Source organism: Dasypus novemcinctus, chromosome 4 (assembly GCF_030445035.2).
Source record: "Dasypus novemcinctus isolate mDasNov1 chromosome 4, mDasNov1.1.hap2, whole genome shotgun sequence".
Classification (NCBI taxonomy): Eukaryota; Metazoa; Chordata; class Mammalia; order Cingulata; family Dasypodidae; genus Dasypus; species Dasypus novemcinctus.
This window is the reverse complement of record NC_080676.1, coordinates 137119094-137140204: the sequence shown is the minus strand read 5'-3', so window position 1 is coordinate 137140204 and position 21111 is coordinate 137119094. Positions and strand designations below refer to the sequence as shown.

Here is a 21111-nt window from a genome sequence, read left to right as displayed (position 1 = left end):
TAGAATTTGCCATGAAAATATTTTAACTTACAGAACTTTAGAGCAAAATAAAACTTAGAAATGAGAATTTCTGCCTCTTAATTATTTACAGACAATGCATATTAATTTCCTATGGCAGCTGTACAAATTACCACAAAGTTAGTGGCTTACAACAAGACAAATTTATTATCTTACAGTTCTGGCTGTCACAAGTCTCACTTGGTTAAGATCAGAGTATTGGCAGAGCTGCAGCCTCCTAGAAGTTCTAGGGGAGAATTAGTTCCTTGTGCTTTCCAGTTTCTAGAAGCTGCCTGCCTTACTTGGCTGATGGCCTTTTACCATGATTAAGACCAGCAATCCATCACTCCAATGTCTATTTCCACCCTCATAACTCTTTCTCTCAGACTCTCATACTCCTGCTTCCCTTTTATAAGAATCCATTTGATAATATTGGGCCCACTTGAATAATCCAGAGTAAACTTCCTTCCAATCTCAAGATCCTAAATGAAATAACATCTGCAAATTCCCCTTTTCAATGTAAGGTTGCATGTTCACATGCCCCAGGGATTAAGATGCAACCACCGCTGGGAGACAAGTATTCCCCTCACCACACATCAAACTATAATAGTAATATTAAATATAGAGTAAGAACCCATAGGGATAGCCAATAAAGATTCCATTGTTATGCCATTATTCTGATATGCAACTTAGTTCCTGACCCTCACAGCACATGCTCATCCTTCAAATTTATAAATAATGACAAAATGCAAAGGTTTTGTTTGTGATAATTCCTTTCCTGTGAAGGAACTTAATTTCTTTGTAAACTGTACTGGTTCCAACAGAATAATTAGAAGTATTTATTTTTCTGTTTCTTCACTCTCCTAACTTTTTTACTTCCCAAAATGAGTGTGTGAATTTTACTTCAAAAGTTACAATTTTAGGAAGTTGACAAATGACAAATTTTGATAGAGAATTAGAAAAGTTTAGAAGAAGGCACAGAAAATGAAAAAATATTGTAAAAAAATATTTAAAATTTACACACTGTGTTGGCTGACTTTATGGATCAACTTGGCTATATTTGTACATTTGTGAATGTATACTATTGGTTCTGGTTTTCTGGAGAATCCCAAACAAAACATAGATAAACTGCTTTTCCAAAATATACTCCAAATTCTTACTTGATTCCTTCTATAAGGAAAGTTGTAAGAATTTAAGCAATATGTAATTTAAACTACTTTAACTTGTATTATCTGTTTTCATGCTAAAGTACTCCACCATTGGATTTTTTTAGAGATTTTATTTATTTCTCCCCATGCTCTTCTTGTTTGCACTTGCTGTCTGTTTGTTGTGTGCTTGATTTCCTTTTAGGAGACATCAGAACTGTACCCAAGACCTCTGATATGGGAGGGAGACATATAATAATCACTTGAACCACCTCCATTTCCTAATTCATTGGGTCTCTCATTGTGTTTTTCTTCTTGTGTACTTGTTGTGTCTGCTAGCTACACCTGCCTGTTGAGCCAGTGCGCTGTCTTCTTTAGGAGTCACTGGGAACCAAACCAGGGACCTCCCATGTGGTAGGTGGGAGCTCAATTGCTTGAGTCACGTCCACTGCCCTGCCACTGGATTTTAATGAAAATAGATATTAAATGCTGAAAATATCTTTATTTGAAAATCTATGTTTTTCCTTTATCCTTAACCTAGTATTTTATTTGAATGTAAACATTGCAATTTTCAATACAAGATATTAAGTAGTGGAAATAAAAAGCATATATTTCTTAGTGAAAAATAAATAAGAAAATTTAAATTCTGTAATATTTTTACCTGTATCTCACTTCCAATCTGTATGGCAGGAATCCATGCTGCTCATTTATATAATTGTATCTCTTCCTTCTAGTTAGGATTTCATTTCCCTATCTCATTTATCCTGCTTTGGCTGATAAAAATATGATAGAAATTAATCTCATCACTTACTGGGCAAAATATTTATTCTATGATGTTCAATTTCTCTACCCTGTTTATTATCTGCCACAGTGATAGTGATACTGGATGCACATGTGGATTCAAAGAAGTCAAATAGTTTACATTATAATTTACACTCTGTTCCACACAATTATGTCAGTTATGGCCAAATATACAATGGCCTGTATCCATCACTGCAATGTCATGCAGGACAATTTCAACGTCCCAAAAAAGCCCCATATTACATTATTCTTCCCCCTCTCTCCCCTCAGAACCTTTGGTGGCCACTGCCTTTATATTAATGATAAGATTTCTTCCATTGCTACAATAATAATATCTAGGGTATGAAAATAATAAGTCTACTTTAGTCCATTGTTCATTCCCCAAAGTAATCCCTGGTTAGTAAGGGTGCTTCAATATGCGTTCATCAATTATAACAAATGCACCACACTAACGAGGGATGCTGTTGATGTGGGAATGTGTAGGAGGGGAGGGAGTGGGAATCCCTTATATTTTTTATGTAATATTTATGTAATCTAAAGTTTCTTTAAAAATAAATTAATTTAATTAAAAAAAATGTCAAAATATCAAAGCAGACTTGAATTCTTAGACAACAGAGGTCATCTGCCTCACAGCATCACAAAGACCTGCAGCAGATTTTTTTTTATGACTTAGACATAAACTGTGTGCGTGTGTGTGTGTATGTGTGTTAAGCCACTTATACTTGGGTGGCTCTGTGTTAAGCCACTAGGATAGTAAGATTGTTAAAGCAATGAATTACCACTCTATAACCCAATTCCCCTAATTGATGGAATCTACTTTTTTTCCGATAATGACAAAACCAAAGGATTTAAGTGCATAAAAATCAAAATTAGTGGATCTACTGATATTATTAGGTTACTAGTTTTTAATGACATATTTAATAGCTTTCTTTTAAGATTGTTTTCATTAAAAGATGAGCATTAACAAATAGTCTTTCAGAAATACACGAAATTTCCTGCCCAGAAAAATTGGTTGTCAGGAACAGTATCTATATCCATTATCTATAAAATAATAACTTCTTTGAGCTTCTAGATGTTTTCTAAAAAAAGAATAGAGCCTTGTGAACATCAGTTAGATATGATAATTTTTACTATATCTACAAAAAACAACGAGGTTTCCATACAACAAAGAACAGGTGCCCAGAACACATTTTATTTAGTATTTTGAAATAGTGGAAGAACAATTAAAGAATTTTCTTACTGCAAAAGTTTCTAATAAATCATCTGAAAAGATTTATTAAATAACTTTATATTTCATATATTTTTTAGTGAATGATCAAAATAGCACACTTTATGTGTCAGGTAATATAAATAAACTCAAAAACAGACTACTTTCCAGAAAAAATATTATGATAGAAACCCCATCAATGTTTATTAGCACTTAGATATTGGTTGCTTATTTAATAAGTGGTAAAAGACTGTGAAAACAAGAAACATTTTTTAATCATAGATTAATATTCAAGAAGTTTGTTTTTATATATTTTCTACTCTTTCTTTTCAATGCTAGTCTATCTTTTTGCTTTCATCTTATTTGTAACCTATTCTGCTGTGAGGTAAACGCTATAGTTTCAGAGTTTACAATGAGGGCTATTTGCATTGTAATTGTGTTTCAGAAGACTAAAACGGGTTTGAGAAACAAAGACATAAATCTCTAATAATTGAGTTCAGAGACCATAACAGCTTTCAGGATATAAATTTTGGGTAGTTGGTCTTCCTGGTACTCATAAAATAGTACAATATAGATGGTTCCTAGTTTCTGCCTACTTATTAAGGTCACTCTTAATAATAAGATGAACCATGGATCATAAGTTAACAAAAGCACTTGATGGCAGTTGGAAGCCATTTCCAGGGATGTATTTAATAGAAATCACTGCACTGTTCAATCTAGTTAGGCAATAGTTATTGTTTAAAACCTTCCACTAATAAATAGCTAAGTAATTTTCCCATTATGACACTAAGGAAAATGAATAGTAAGTACTTATTACAATGTCTTTTATATTGAGAAAATAAGTAACAGAAAATAAATAACATTATTCTAGAGAATAATGCATCAAACAACTGTAAAATACTTTCCAGCATTAACTGTTGTGGTTTCATTTTTTCTTTCAAATAACAAAAAAATCTCCACAGATGAAACGAACGCTATTTTATGTGATTCTCCCGAACTATTATTCTTTCCTTATTAAAGACTCTCTCTGTCAATAATTTTGTGAATATGTATTTAATCCTAGTTTTTATATTTAAGTACATAAAATGTCTGGAAATAGACCCAAGCACAAAAGTGTACTTCTGTAAGATTCAGTAGTTACTTCCTGTAGAAGAAGAAAAGTACTCATTTAAATGATAATGGGACAATGACACTAGTCTTGGGACAATAGATCACTGCTGCATATTATTTATTAATTTGAACTGCATTACAATAAAATATTTAAAAAACAAAACTTTAGAACCGTTAACAGAAATATAATTTACCTCTGTTAGAAAGAATTTCTTAGACATTCCCTGAAAGCAAAACCCTTACCATAAAGATTTGTAAATGTGATCAAACCAAAATGCAAAACTCAATGCAGTTTTTCTATATCAGTTTAATTTTAAAAATAAATGATGGGAGGGAAGCAGCTGTGGCTCAATCAGTCGGGCTCCCGTCTACCATATGGGAGGCTCTGGGTTCACATCCTGGGACCTCCTTGTGAAGGCAGGCTTGCCTGCACACTGCAGAGAACCTCATGGCCTACAAGCACCACAGTTTCACCTGGCCCACAAGCGCTGTGGAGAGCCGACTCAGCAAGATGACACAATAACAACAAAAGAAGGGAGACAAATAAAAAACTCAGAAGAGCATGCATCAAATGGACACAGAGAGCAGACAGCAAGCAAGCTGCAAGGGGGGGGGGAAATAAAATAAATATGGACAAAAAAATAAAAATAAAAAAATAAATGATGGGTAAAGGAAGTCAGATATAGCACTGCGTCTTTTGAATATTTAGCACCTTATATGGAATAAACTACTTCCTTTTTCATTCTGTAATGGAAATAGCCCTATGAAATTTATGCAATTTTTTATCTATAGGATCTCTGGTTCCCTCATTAATAAAGTATGTCTAATAACATTAATCTCATATATTCTTATAAGGTTTAAATAAGGCATCTCATCCAGATGCCTCAAAGGTAGTAAGAGATTGCAGTAACTTCAGCACTAAAAGTCCTTTCATTAACTATTCATACATATTTGCTACTCCTTAAGTTTATTTCTGCTCTTTCAATTAAAGTCACCAAACATCCTATAGGTTTGCCTGCTTTTTCTCTATTTTTTTCAATATTTCTCCTTTTAAGACTTAACTCTCTCTCATGGAACTCAGGGCATTCTCTCCAATTTTTTTTTTTTTTTTTTTAATGTATTAAGCTAATTCTTACATTGTATCCTTCTTCTATGTTCTTCATTTCCCGCCAGGGACCCACCTCTAAACAGTACTTTCCTCTCAAAAAGCTCCTCAAATTTACATATATTCTTCTAAAGACTTTATCTTAAAAGGAATTAATTTGCAGTGTTTCCATCTGTCTTAATTATTGCATGTATTCCCTCCATATATTATGTTGTTATTTCATTACAATACTAAGGAACAATTAAATGATATATATATTATATTTCTTCATAGTAAATTATATAAATGTCAAATAAAGCAGTCATGCCTTGTCTGAGTTATCAAGTTTTTAACCAGGCTAAACCGCTACATTCAAAAGCAATCTCATTTAAATTCTAATTTTTCTTTTTTTGACAGTTACATTTTATAAATGCTAACATATCCTGTAGTCTTTTCCCTTTGTTATTTGTTTTTTGACTCTAGTTGTTATAACAGGCAATCCCTGCATAGTTTTCGTATACCATAAACATGTGTTTCTTCCAAAAGAACGTCTGTTTACTTGCATATGTGTAATCAGATAAAGGATTTAGTCATTCATTAGGATCTTGTTCTATATAACTCTAAATTCAGAAAGATACATGCTTGCAATATTGGATTTCAATTCCCTCCTTGAGTGACCCAAAATATGTTATTTTTTAGTCACTCTTCTAACTCAAAGGACAGAAGCAAAGTTTCTTTTCTTGTCTTCAAAGAAATTAAGTCACAGTCACATATCACTTGTCATCTTAGTTCTATTTGTTATTATCTTAAAGCATCTGAAGTTTGCACTTGGTTTTCAATACAACAGGATTTATTCAGAAAGCCAAGTGCTACTCCTATGTGTCCATAAGAATATTTTGGAATGCTTGATAAAAATGCACTCCAGAGGTTATTAACCAGAAAGTTTGGGATGGAACCCCAAAGTGAGGAATTCCAAATAATCCTCACCTATGTAGAGTCTGGACAAAAACTTTTTTAAAATTTTTAATTTTTATTTTTAAAGAAGCTTTAGATTATATAAAGGTGACATAAAAAATTACAGGGTTTATGTCTTACCTCCTTCCCCTCCCACACTTTCCCACATTAACAACATCCTTCATTATTGTGGTATATTTGTAACAATTGATGAACACATATTGAAGCATTGCTACTAACCATGGACTATAGTTTACACTCTATCGTGCAGTTTTGTAGTTTATGACAAAATATATAATGGCCTATATCTGTCATTGCAATGTCATGTAGGAAAATCCAATGTCCCTAAAATGCCCCCATATTACATCTATCCTTCTTTCTGCCCACCCTCAGAACCTCTGGTGGCCACTGACCATATACAATTTCTTTCAATTGCTAGAATAATAATAAGTCTATATAGAAGAAGAATAAAGCTATGTTAGTCCATTGTTCATTGCCCCATTTTGAGGATTTTGTGATGGTGATACCCACTGTGTTTCTATAGGTCTCATGAGGCAGATGGATGGAACTATCTTGCTTGTAGTTGTAGATATTCTCTGTCCTTGGGACAGACATTGTCCACCATCCTCTCCTAGTTGTCCTGGGTGAGTCCATTGAACTGGAGAATAGATGTCACAACTCTGCTGAGATTCAAGACTCAACCAGAAAAGGAATGGACCTAAGTTTTAAGTCTCAGGGACATATATTTAATAAGTAGAGTGCTAATTTTACATTCAAATAGAGGGGGCAGAAAAGTCATGTGTAGGGAAGCTATAAGTGAGTCTAACCTTGTTACATGGAGGAGCATAAATTCCAGAGTATGACCCACTCACAGGGTGCCAAACTCCTGAGCTGTTTGCCCTGCTTATAGTGTCATGAGCCCCACTGTTTGAGGCACTGTTTCCTGTGGACACACTTTGAAGGGCTGAACTAACAATGTCCAGCTCTACCCCTAATGACACCTCCATGGTTTTCTGTTATGGGTACCAGAGGTCTAAGTTACTACAGTTGTCTACAATTAAAGAACTAATCAGTCACTATAGCCCAGGTAGAGAAAACACAGTGATTGGTAAGCAACATGATAAAACGTGCAGGAAGAGTCTCCTAACTTTTGTCTTGTTCTTACTCTGTACAATGATTTTAACACCTGGTCTAGTATTTTCAAGGAATTATCAAGTAAATATTAATTCCAATTATAGAAAAAACTAGCACTGTTGACTTTCATCACATAATTCTTAATCAACTAAATTTATTATCCAAAATATATTAAATAAAATCATGACTATGGTAAGACTTTGTGAACCTTAATGTGTTAAGAATAAGTATTATTAAAATTTCTCTTGTCATTGACGTAACTACATTTACTGCTTATTTCAGCATACTTCTCATGAAAGTCACCTTCATTGCATTTAGGTTTTTGAGTATTTTTAGATTAATATATTAAATGTGTTTCAAAATAGAAACAATTTAAACCATCCTATACTCTGCTAACTAGCCTCAAACACAACTGTACAATAATTGAGATCTCACTTTTGACTATGTAAGCTGATATTAATAGCCTTATAAATTTAAGAAAATAGTACATATTTACAAATAAGAACAATATCACTAATAGCATGTAGAATTAATGATTAACCAGTAACAATCCTCTGAATGTTGAAGGTGAAAGAAAAATAATTGCATGTCAAAAGAAAAGGTAAATCCTTAAAGTTATGAACTGGCAAGATTATGCTACTACACTAATAGCAATCCACCAATATCTGATACTTGTACTAAGTATTTTTTTCTATATGAGACAAAATCTATTAGCAACATTTCAAATGGAAACTATTAAACTTTTAAAGTATGTCAATGGAAATTTTTATTCTGGAGTATTTTCTATATTAAATTAGTAAGAATTGTTTATGAGTGTCTATTTTATTATACAACAATTTTATAATACATATCTCACCTATTTATATAAGGAAATGAAGAGAAAAAAACAATATTTATAATCCAGTTTTAAACATAGGCAAAATATAATATAATATTTTCCCTGAAATAAAATGCACAGAATTTACGAAGTTTGCTTAAAAGAACAGAATAAACTGATAGTGTAATATGAACAGTAATTCATAAAACAAACAAACCTGCTGATGGCTCCAAAACTGTTAAGTGACATCTGATTTCTTCGAGCATCACTAATTCCAGTGATGTTTTGTCTTAGAAGACATGGTCAAATATATTCTCACAGGAAAGTAACAAATACTACACTAAAGAATAGAGAACAAAACATATATTAATAGGTTTCATAAATTAAGGCACATCACATGCTAATTCTATTCTTTTTTTATCTACCTGTTTAGAATTGACATGTGGTTTTGAATTCAATTGTGAAGATTCTACGTATGTCACTATGTCCTTTATTACACGATTTATGCTCAGAAACGTGTCATCTTTGATGATTTGGAGATATGTACCCCAATAAAACATATTCTTAAACTCCGTCCATTTCTGAGGATGTGAACCCATTGTAAATAAAGCCTTTTGATAAGGTTACTTCAGTTAAGATGTGGCCCAACTCAATCAGGATGTGGTACTCTTTTATAAATTAATTAAACTGAACTGTATTCACAAGCCATATGTATTAGTCAGCAAAAGAGGTGCTGATGACAATACCAGAAATCAGCTGGTTTTTGTAAAGGTCTTTGCTTGGGGTAGGAACTTACAGAAACCAGGCCATAAAGTATAAATTACTTCCCTTACCAAAATCTATTTCATGTATTGGAGCAAGATGTCTGCCGATGTCAGTGAGGATTCAGGCTTCTTGGGTTCCTCTCTTCCTCAGGCTTCTTTTTCCTGGGCTCAGGGTTTCTTTCTTCCTGGGGCTTGCTTCTGTTTCCACAGTGAGCTTACTTCCTAGGGCTCCAGCTTAAGGTTTCAGCATTAAACTCCAACATCAAAAATCCAACATCAAAAACTCTCCAACTCTGTCCTATGCCATGCCTTTTATCTGTGAGTTCCCACTCACCAAGGGCGGGGGTGGGGGGGAAGGTGGGAATCAATGCCCTATGGGACGAGAGGTTTACTTGATGAAGTAAACCTCTGAATCCATTATAATCTAATATGCCCAGAGGAAAAGACCAGTTTACAAATGTAATACAATATTTCTTTTTGGAATTCATCAATAATACCAAACTGCTACACTCCACCTTCTGAGTTCCAAAAAGATATTACAATATTCAAAAAAACCTTAAATCAGTTACAATGCAAGTACTAAATCATATCTCAATCAACTTAAAGAAATACAGTTTTCTTAGGGTATAGTCCTGTTTGCTATAGACCTCTGAAATTTACAAAACATTTCATCTACTTCCAATACACAAATGAACAGACAAATGATAAACATTTTCATTTCAATAAGGAAAAATTGGGAGGGAGACTTGAGTCACAGTTTCTCTGCAGTTCAGGAAACCTGCAGGGAATCCTCTGTTGGATTTCAAAGTCTGGGAGTCATTCTTAAGAAGATGCTTTCTTCTCCTTGGGGCCACATGGGGACCCACCCTTTCCACTGACTTGCCCATCAGCCATTTTCTTGATTCCACCCTCATCAAGCATCTGGATGTCGACCAAGCTCCAGACGTCACCCTCCAAAAGTGTTGATATGATTGCCACACCTTACCCAATCTTTGGGTTAAAGTCTTAATCCCCATAGTACAGTGATGTGAAGACAACATTTCCTCTAACATTTGGTATACAGGTTCAACTCTCTCAGAGCAATGAGTTGACCACCTGGCCTCCCCTAACCTTTGGGGGACAGGTCCACTCTTCTTAGAATTGTAGGGTGCTGACTTTAGCTACCCTAATCTTGGGGAATGTGCTCTACCCTCCCTGTACCTTGGGGCAGCAAAACTCTCCCAGAACATTAGTCAGGAGCTTCCACCCTCTTCAACTGTTGGGGCAAACTCACTCTCTCTGTACACATGGGTGGGGTTCCTCTCTTGGCCCTAAGAGATATCATAATTCCAGACCTCTGTTTCCATGGTTTTCCTCTTAAAGCTGTTTCTCCTTCAACTTCTCCTTTCCATGTCTTTTTTAGTCCAGGCTGACAGTGTTTTTTTTTTTTTTATACAGCTCTCTCCAAAACCTTCTTGGTTTAGCATGCAAGAAACAGGGTTCCAAGCCATCAGACAGTAAGACTTTCCACAAGTCTTACTGAGATAACTACATCCTCAATCCTGATCTATAATTTCCAAATTTAGTTAAGTCCTCCAATAGGGCACTTTCTTCTGAAAGCTTGATTTCCAACGGCTTGGAACTTCCAGAATCAGTTTCTGTTTTCTTTGTACCCAACAGTTCAGTCCTCAGAATATCTCTCTCCTCTAGCATTTTGTTATAAGCTGCAAGGAGAAGCTGAACCGCATTCTCCAGATTTACATCAGAAATTTCTTCAGATAAATGCTTAGGCTCACCATTTTCAAATTCTGCCTTTCATAAAACACCAGGAGTTCATCTTACTAAGTTCTCTGCAACTTTAAAACATGGAACACCTTTCCTCCAGTTTCCAGTAATAATTTCATCATTTTCTTCTAAGGCATTATAAAAAGTCTCTTTAGCATCCATATTGTTACCAATAATCTCTTCAAAGTGATCTAGACCCTTTCCATAAAGTATTTCACAATCCCTTCAAAAAATACTGTTTACCCATTTATAAAACCATTTCAGCATTTCATTAATTGCAAAAGCACTTCTCCACTCCTCAGTACCAAATTATGTATTAGTCAGCCAAAAGACTGCTGATGCAAAATACCAGAAATTGTTTGGTTTTTATAAAGGGTATTTATTTGGGGTAGGAACTTACAGATACCAGACAATAAAGGATAAGTTACTTCTCTTGCCAAACTCTATTTCCACATACTGGAGCAAGATGGCTGCTGATGTCTGTGAGGGTTCAGGCTTCCTGGATTCCTCTCTTTCTCAAGCTTCATTTTCCTGGACTCAGGGTTTCTCTCTTCCTGGGGCTTGCTTCTATATCCTCTGTGAGCTTACTTCCTGGGGCTCCAGTTTAAGGCTTCAGCATCAAATTCCAACATCAAAACTCCAACATCAAAAACCCTCCAACTCTGTCCTGTGCCATGCCTTTGATCTTTGCGTCCCCACCCACCAAAGAGTGGAGACTCAACACTCTACTGGCACAAGAGGAATCCAATATAATTTAATATGTCCAGAGGAAAAGACCACTTTACAAACATAATCCAATATTTCTTTTTGGAGTTCATCAATAAATCAAACTGCTACACTGCACAATCCATCTAAAATGTACAATCAGTGGCACTTGGTATAATCATAGAGTTTTGTATTCATCACTGCAATCAATATTAGAGAATTTTCATTATTCAAAAAGAAAAAAACCTATTCCTTAGTAGTTACCTCCCAGTCACTCTATCCTTCCCCTGCCATACATAACCGCTAATCTATTTCCATCTCTATGAATTTATTTCTGTTTAAATTTGTATTGGTGGAGGGTAACAATATGTAGTAAAACAGCATCTTTTTTTCTTTCACTTACCATACTTCCTTTTTACCATTGATGGAAGAATATTAATATATTTCTAATCCCTAGATTGCACAGTTTGCTTTGGTTGTATTTTTGCCCAAGTATCATCCTATTATTAACTACCTGTAACATTCACATATATTTGTTCTGTTTCAGAGAAAAACTTTTTTGTATATGCACTATTAATCACACTCATTTTCCACAAGAGGCTTTGCTCTGTTATACAGTCCTCATTTCCTTTTTCAGCTTTCTTTCTGATACATGTGCCTTAGACTTTTTCTTTCAACCACTATAATACCTATGTATTAGTACTTCTGATTACAAACTCTGTAATGCACTTTAGACATTTCTATCCATTTCCAAACATCAACAAACAACCTTTATGTTGATTCTGCGCAGATTAATCCTCAGTTTTCCATTATCTTTCCTCATTCTAGCTTTTGGTGACCTATATTCTAGCTATTAACTCCACGAGTTTGTTCATAATAGCAACATCATGCAATATTTATCCTTTTGTGTTTGGCTTGCTTCACTCAGTATAATTCCTCCAAGTTCATCTATGTGTTCATATGCTTCACAAATTCATTTCTTCTTACAGGTGAATAATATGCCATCATTTGTATATAGCACAATGTGTTTATCCATTCATCATTTAACAGACACTTGCGTTGTTTCTGTCTTTTGGCAATTATGAATAATGCTGCTATGACATTGGTTAGCAGATGTCTGTTCGTGTTCTTGTTCTGAATTCTCCTGGGTGTTTACCTAGTAGTGATATTGCCAGGCCACATGACAAATCTATACTTAATTTCCTTAGAAACCACCAAACAGTCTTCTACAGTAGCTGTACCAACCTACATTCCCACCAACAGTGAATAAGTGTCAGGATGGGTCTTAATCCTACTACTGGGGTCATTTAATAAAAAGGATGAAATTCAAAGAGAAAGCCACAGTGAAAGCAGCCACAAGTTAAGGGTAAACAGAACCTGGGAGAGAAGGGAGAAGCCAGGGAAAAACCACCATGTATGACAGAGCAGTCAAAGCTCAAGGATTGCTGGCAGCCAGTCCCAAAACACCACAGTCTTCTGGGAGAAAGTGTCACTTTGATGTAGCCTTGATTTTGAACTATTATGAACCTCCAAACTCTAAGCCAATATATTCCCTTTGTTTAAGCCAATCCATTGCATGGTGATTGCTTAAGCAATGAGGAAACTAAAACATTAATTTTCTTAACTATAAGTCAGTGCTTCACAAATTTTTATGTTAAGAATTGTTTGGCATCCTCGGTAAAAATGAAATGCCCAAAATTCTTATTCAGAAGATGTTGTCTGTGGGCCAGAAAATCTGTACTCTTAAATGATTCTTATTGTAGCATTGTAAGGACACACTGAAGGAGAGTTACCTGCCAATGCAATGGATAACAGTGAATGATAATGAGTAATGAAGCAACCAATAAAGAATCAAAGCAATCCAACTAAACACAGAGGGAAATACATATATACAGATATTTTTTCAGAATATTTTCTAGTGTAGAGGATATTGCAGTAATGGAAATCCCAGAAGAAAAGTCCAAATTTTTTCTGGCAGGTAGTCTGAAATTAAAATTTATAAATTTCAGTTCTAAACCTTGATTGCTTTGATAGTTGCACACCTCAGTAAATTTATTAAAAGTCATAAATATACGCATAAAATGAGTAAATTACATAATATGTAAATATACCTCAGTAGAGTTGTTAAAATTAAATAAATCTCATTGATATGATAAAGTTTGGTCAGAAATACTTTGAAACCAGGGCTCCCCAACCATTGCATTATTATAGTTTGGACTGGATGATTCATTTGTTGTGGGGGCTGTTGGCATTAGGTTGTTTAACAGCATCTCTGGTTTAGTAACACCTACCTTCCAAATTGTGACAACCAAAAATGCTTCCAGATATTTCCAAACCTCCCATGGGAATAAAGTATCCCTTGACAGAGAACCACAGGTCTAAACTGATACTCCCAGGCAGAAGTGTTTTGACTACAGAGTCTTATCATTAGAACTAAATTAACTTTTGCTCACAATCTTTTTGTTTACCTATTTATACCAACTTTCAACATTTACAATGTCAAAAATTTTCACATATACCATAAAGCAGTTTGTTTTCACTCAGGATCATAAACTGATTTAGCTATTAGAGTTTTTCCCCTGAGAGGACTGTAAGGAAATATATAAGGAAAAGAACAAAGTCTGATAATTAAATTTCAGATATTAAAAAATGTTGGTAAAACTTTTCCATTTAAGTACTGTAACATGTATTCCATGCTATTCAAAAGGGTCTGCAGACACAATCATGCCATCTGCAAATAAATGCAGTACTTCTTTTTCCCCAACTTAATAACTTTATTTTTTTCCCTTTTCTTGCCTAGTCATTCTAGCTAGCTTTTCTACTGTAAAGTTTAATATGTGGTGAGAACAAATGCATGTGTTATTGCTCATAATGAGAGAAAATTTAAATAATTTAATGATATATATATTTTTTGGGTTTTCATTTTAGATTAAAGAAGTTTCTATTTCTATTTTTAATCAAAGTGTTATTGAATTTTGTCATATGGTCCTCTGAATACATTCAGATGATAATATATATATTTGTTCTGTAAATTTTGATATTTATAGTCTTAATTTTTAAATGTTTAGTAAAACTTATAACCTGGTTTAAAATCCACACAATCATGGTATATTTATAATTTCAGCGTAGAACTAGATGATATTTGATGATATTTTGTTAAAATTTTGTTTTTAGGTTTACTAGGGAATTGAATCATTTATTTTATTTTATTATTTATTTTTTTGAGGTGCTGGGACTGGCGCAGGAGGCTGGTGTTCAACCACTGAGCCACACTGGCTCCCCTGAGTTGGCTCCCTCATCTGTTTGCTTGTTATTTTGCTCTTTATTTGCTCATTGTTTTGCTCATTATTTTTGCACATTTTTTTTTATTTTGCTTGTTTGCTCATTTGTTTTTTCTCATTGTCTTTGCTTCTTGTCTGCTCATTTTGCTCATCATCTGCTCATTGATTTTGCTCCTTGTTTGCTCATTATTTCTGCTTGTTACTGCTTATTGTTTTTGCTTGTTGTCTGTTCATGGTTGTTTGTTCTCTTTAGGAGGTACCAGGTACTGAACCTGGGACCTCCCATGTGGGAGGTGGGCACTCAATTGCTTCAGCCAAATCTGCTACTCTATAATTTTATTTTCTTGTAATATTCCCTGGTTTTTGAACCCAAGCTTATACTGAGCTAAAAAATGATATGGGAATTTTTCTCTCTCCCTCTATTTTCAGAAAGTGCTGTGTAAGATTTTTTAAATTAAAAAAATCAATTGAAATATATTATTCATACATGAACATACATAAATAATAAATGCATAGTAAAAATTGTGAACTTACAAAATAAACCTTACTAACATCATACAGGGGTCCCATACATTATCCATCCACAAATACACTCCATTTTTGTGAAACATTTCTTACAAAGTATGCAAGAGCATCATGAAAATATTCCTATTAACTATAGTCCATATCTTATATTTGGTATATGTTTCCTTCAAAACACCCTATTATTATTTTTTAAACATACTTTTATTACATAGGTTATGAACTTACAAAACTAACATGCACATGTGTAGAATACACATACAATAGCCCTTCACCAACACACCACACTGTGGTGGAATATTTGTTACAGATTATGAGATAATATCATCAGACTATATTTTTATATACCACTCTTTAATTTTTCACAGACTTTACCAGTGTGCCTGCAGCTTTCATTTTGAGAAGATTTTTAAAAGCTAATTAAATTTTTTATTCACTGTAGGTTTATTTATATATTCTATTTCTTTTTATGATAATTTAGTAAGTAGTATCTCTCAAGAAATTTGTTAATTCCATCTAAATTTTCAGTTCATTGGAAGAAAATATTTCATAATATTTTGTAAGAAATAATATGTGGCTTTTATTATATTTTTAATGTCTGTAAAGACCTTGCAAAAATACATCTTTCATTGCAGATAATAGTAATCTCTTTTGCATGCATACTCTTGCTTTCTTGTCCTCTTATCTTTTACTTGATCTATTTTGCTATTTTTATCATTTTTTAATCTTTATAAATAACCAACTTTTGAATAAAACAAAATCATGATTGTCTTTTTCATTCATTATAGCTCTTGTCTTTATTAATTGATTCCTTCTACTTTGGACTTTAAGTTCCTCTGGTTTTTATATCTTATTTTGGTGAAAATTTTTCATCATTTTTTCTTATATAATATATGCAATTATAGCTTAAAATACCTTCTAAGCACTAGTTTAGCTGAACCAATACATTTTGTTGTATTTTCATTATCATTTAAAAACATGTTTCCAATTGCTTTTGCAATTTTTTTTGACTCATGTTATTTAATAGGTGTATTTAATTTACAAATATTTTGGGAGTTTCTAATAACCTATTTCCTTTTATTCTAATATGATCAGAAAGTATATCCTATAAAATTTTAATACTTTTTAAAGTATTGAGACATTTTATGGCCAAGCATGTGATATATATGTTGAATGATCTAAATCTAAATAACTATGAATTTTCTAACTGTTTTATATAAAGTTTACAACTTTAAAACTGATTGGAAATCTTATTTAGGTGTCCTGGACTCTGAACAATTTGTTTGTCTAGTTATTCTATTAAAATACTGTGCTATCTTTTTTTATATCTCAAAAGTGTATCTTTTTTATTCTTATTTGTCAAAATCTACGTAGGATTAATATAAAAGCATTTCATTTTAAAATGTAAGAGACATATGGCTGTATAAATAAATATACCCTGCATTCTTTTGCTTTCTGATACAAATTTTACTTCTATGTATATTATAAACTACACAGTGAAATGTTATTTTTTTCTTTTAAAAAACATAGCTTTCACAACAACTATGGCAGCTGCCAGTGGTCGGTTTGAAAGTGAGAGAGGAGTATTGAAGAATGTAAAGAACAGACTCGGATAGCCAGGGCCAAAGTATTGCACCAGCCTAAAGCCAATTTTGAAAAGAAAGAAAGGTATAAAGAACTTAAGTGACTTCGAGGCGAAGATACATGGATTCTGCCTGATGTGAATGAGCAAACTGAACAATTCTCACAGGAACACTCTGTGAAAAAAAAAGAAGAAAAAAACAAGCAATCAAAAAAAAAAAAAAAGAAAGAAAGAAAAGAAGAAAAAGAGCAAGAAACAGAAATATGAAAATGAGTCAGCTGATAGTTCTTCGAGCTCTGAATATGAGTGGGTTGAGGTTGTTCCATCTCAGACTCCTAGCAAAGAAAAGACATGGAAAGAGAAAGACAGTAAGTTGGCAAAAGAAGAAGGCACCCAAGTTAGTCAGAGGGATGAGTGGATGACTTGATTTTATGTCTGCTAAACTGTATTGTTATCATCACTCAAAGCTGAAAAAGAATCTTTAAGGAAAATGGAGCAAGAGAAAACCCAAGCAGTTGAGCAGTCCAGACTATTGGAAAGAGATTTAAATCTATACTGGAAGGATGGTGGGACAGGTCTTCCAACAGAAGATTGTAATGCATCATCAGTCACTAAAGTTTTAGTAGTAGAAGATGGTGGATTAAGCTGACTAAGGAAGTCATATCAAAGAATGAAGGAACAAGCTAAGAAAGAACACAGAAATTTGAGGACATTGTAGCTGAAAGATATGGGTCAATGGAAATACTTCAATTGAAATTAGAAGAAGCTGAAAAAAATGCATCCAAAAGAGAGGATTATAGATGAGAATGGTGGAGGAAACCAACATATTCTGATAAAGCACAAAATAATCAAGAAAGTAGAAAATCAGACATAGTAAATTATAATAAAATTTCAAGGGATAGATATGGTCTGACAGATATTGCAAACAGTATCAATAAAGATAAGTTTATTGATGATGAAAAAGAGAATATATCTGGGTCTTTACATGTATGTAGAAAAGAATCCAATTTAAGGCAAAACTAATGGTTTTCTTCTCTTAGAAATTTGAGACCTAAATTCTTGAGACCTTCTGATGATGAAGAACTGTAATTTCATAGCAAATGCAGAAATTTTGAACCATCAAGTTCATCTTCAGCATTGGTAGCTCAGGGTTCTTTAACTTGTGGTTTTCAAAAACTCACTGAGAAGAGAACCAGCAAGATGGCAGCGGAGTAAGGAGCTCCTAGACTCAGCTCCTGTTACAAGGCAGTTAGCAAAGCCTGGGAGTTCTCTGGAGCTAGATGAAGCACCTGTTTGGGCGCTCTGGGAGGCCAGAAGAACTTCCTGCAACATACTTGAAGGAGTGGAGGGAGGAGATGCCCGTCTGCAGAGAAGACTCTTAAATAGAGCCCTCCACGCCCTGGAGGCCAGTGCCCATCCTTCACTGGAGGCACAAGCTGCCTTGGGAGCTGTTCTGCAGCTGGAATTGAAAGCTCCTCTTCCCCAAAATGGGGAATGAAGAGACAGTAGGGCACCAATTTCAACTATGATGAAGATATTCAGTGGGCTACAGTATGATCCTGAGAACAACTAAGGTTTGAGCCTGTCAGGTCAGAAAGAGGCTAGGAGCTGCCATCTTAACTCTGTGCCTGGCATGAGGGGAAGCAGGGCAGACTGAGAATCCCAGTGGTGGTGGGGACTGGCTTTTTCCCATCCAGATCAGATTGCAGGTCTAGTCTAGACCCCAGTGCCACCTCCAGCAGGGAGGATGCTGTGGGGACCTGCACCACACTCTCTGGGAAATTACCTGTCAAGTTGCAGAGGCTGGAGATTATCCTGCTCTTGTGGCACGGGTCACCTCTTGAGCTGTTCTGTGATGGGAATTGGAAGATCCATTTTCCAGAAATGGGAGGAGGAGGGAGTTGGCTGCCGATTCAGCTACAGATTGGGAGAATTGGCTGGCTAGGAGATAAACTTGGGAATGGTTGTCAGAAAGAGACCAGTAGCCACTATTCTGACTTTGCCCCCAGCCTGAGGGAAAGCTGGGTTGACTGAAATTCTCAGTGTCAGCAGGAACCAGTTTCTTTCATGCAGATCAGCCTGCAGCCCTACTAGGTTTCAGCCAACTCTGGCAGGGAGGAGGCTGAGGAGCCCTGCACCAGCCTATAGAGATAACTGCAGAGAACTTTGGCTGGCATTGACTGAAAATCAGAAGTCTACCAGGTCAACAGCTGTCATCTTGGACCTGCACTGCATAGAATGCTGCCCACACCTGCAGTTCCATCCTTGCCCCAGGCAGGGAAGAAAGGGATGTGAAGCTTCATCAGTCTCTCTGGGCAACTACTGTCTAGGCCTGCATGTGGATTATTCCACATAGCTGTGACTTTGTCCCTACCTGTGGCAAAGGAGAAAGTTGAAAGAAGCATCACTGGTCCCTGGAGCAGTGACAGCTTGATCATCCACAGCCTGCAGCACCAACTACATGCTTGGCTCCTACTGCATAACCAGGAAGGGAGAAATGATAGGAAGCCCTAAACTAAAGAGAAAAACTGCACACAGAATAAATACTCTAGTCAGCAAAGACACCAACAAAAAATTACAATCCACATCAAGAAACAGGAAGCTATGGCTCAGTTAAAGGAACAAGATAAGCCTCCAGATGACATAAAGGAGTTGAGACAACTAATCATAGATGTTCAAACAAATCTCCTTAATAAATGCAATGAGATGGCTAAAGAGATTAAGGATATTAAGAAGACACTGGATGAGCAAAAGAAGAATTTGAGAGCAAACATAGAAACACAGCAGATCTTAAGGGAATGAAAGGTTCAATCAATGAAATTTAAAAATCACTGGAATCATATAATAACATTTTGAGGAGGCAGAAGAAAGGGTTGGTGAGCTTGAAGAAATGACCTCTGAAAGTGAACATACAAAAGAAGAGATGAAGAAAAGAATGGAAAAAATTGAACAAGGTCTCAGGGAACTAAACAACAGCAGATACATGCAAACATATGTGTCATGGGTGTCACAGAAGGAGAAGAGAAGTGTAAAGGGGTAGAAGGAATATTTGAAGAAATAATGGTAGAAAATTTCCCAACCCTATTGAAGGACATAGATATCCCTGTCCAAGAAGCACAACATACTCCCATTTGAAAAAATCCAAATAGACCATCTCCAAGACACATACTTAGCCAAGAATCTTATATCCAGCAAGACTGTCTTTCAAAAATTAGGGCAAGATTAGTATATTCACAGATAAACAGAACCTGAGAGAATTTCTACGTAAGAGACCAGATTTTCAGGAAATACTAAAGGGTGCCCTAGAACTTGAAGAGAAAAGACAGGAGAGAGAGACCTGGAAGTGTGTCTAGAAATGAAGATTATATCAATTAAAAGTAACTAAAAGTGTCAAAAGAGTGGTGAAAATAAAATATGACAGATAAAACTCAAATAGTCAAGAATAAACTTAACCAACTCTATAAAGTACTTGTATTCAGAAAACTGCAACCCAGTGTTAAACAAAATTTTAAAACGTCCTAAATAACTTGAAGAACATTCCATGCTCATGGATTGGAAGACTATTATTAATATGTCAATTCTACTCAAATCGATATAGATTCAGTGCAATCCTGATAAAAATTCCACCAGCATTTTTTAAAAAAACGAAAACACAATTATCAGATTTATTTGGAAGGTTAAGGGTCCTCTATCGCCAGAAGCATCATTAAAAGGAAAAGCAAACCCTCATCTCTGGACTTTAAATCATACTGCCAAGCTATAGTGGCAAAAACAGCATGGTACTGGCATAAAGACAAACACATAGACCAGTGGAACCAAACTGATGGTTCAGAAACATATCCGCACATGCATGGTCAAGTGATTTTTGACTAGCCTGTCAAACCCACACAGCTCAGGCAGAACAGTCCTTTCAGCAAAATGGTGCTGAAAGAACTGGATGTCCATAGCCAAAAGAAGGAAAGAGGACCTCTATCTCACACCTTATCCAAAAATTAACTCAAAATGGATAAAAAAACTAAAAATGAAAGCAAGAACCATAAAACTGCTAGAAAAAAGTGTGGGAAAATATCTTCAAGACATTTGAATGGTGGTAGATAGTGAATTCTTAAAGGAGAAAAGAAAAGGACTGAGATGGACTACTTAATGTATGTAAAAGTTTTAATTAGCTTTACTGTAAAAGTGTTGAAATGTATACAATGGATGGTAGCAAATAGAGAGTAATAGCTAATTTACAAATGGGGATG

At 34.8% G+C, this 21111-nt stretch overlaps 1 pseudogene; it reads left to right on the top strand.

The window, feature by feature from the left end:
- Positions 1 to 16829: 16829 nt before the first annotated feature.
- On the top strand, positions 16830 to 18082 carry LOC101418620 (CWF19-like protein 2 pseudogene; annotated as a pseudogene).
- The last annotated feature ends 3029 nt before the right edge of the window (positions 18083 to 21111 follow it).